Source organism: Phaethon lepturus, unplaced genomic scaffold (genome assembly GCF_000687285.1).
Source record: "Phaethon lepturus isolate BGI_N335 unplaced genomic scaffold, ASM68728v1 scaffold28719, whole genome shotgun sequence".
Taxonomy (NCBI): domain Eukaryota; kingdom Metazoa; phylum Chordata; class Aves; order Phaethontiformes; family Phaethontidae; genus Phaethon; species Phaethon lepturus.
In genome coordinates, this window is record NW_010566091.1 from 1 (window position 1) to 258 (window position 258).

The window sequence follows — 258 nt, forward strand, 5'->3', positions numbered from 1 at the left end:
GGCTGCTTAAAAAGGGACTGATGAGCACCTTCGCAGCTCAGGGGATCCAGGCAGAGATGAGAAGGGACTTATTTTCCCGTAAGAGATCGCAGCTTTTTGCTGCTTTAGGCAGGAAGGGCTTTCCCCTGCTTCCCCGGCGGCTGCCAACAGGTGCCCCCCGCACCTCCTCGGGCCGGTGTCTCCCCCGGCTGGGGCAGGCCCAGGAGAGGGGGGCCGGCAGGGATCGCCTCCCCTTTTTGGGGAAAAAACAGCCAACCG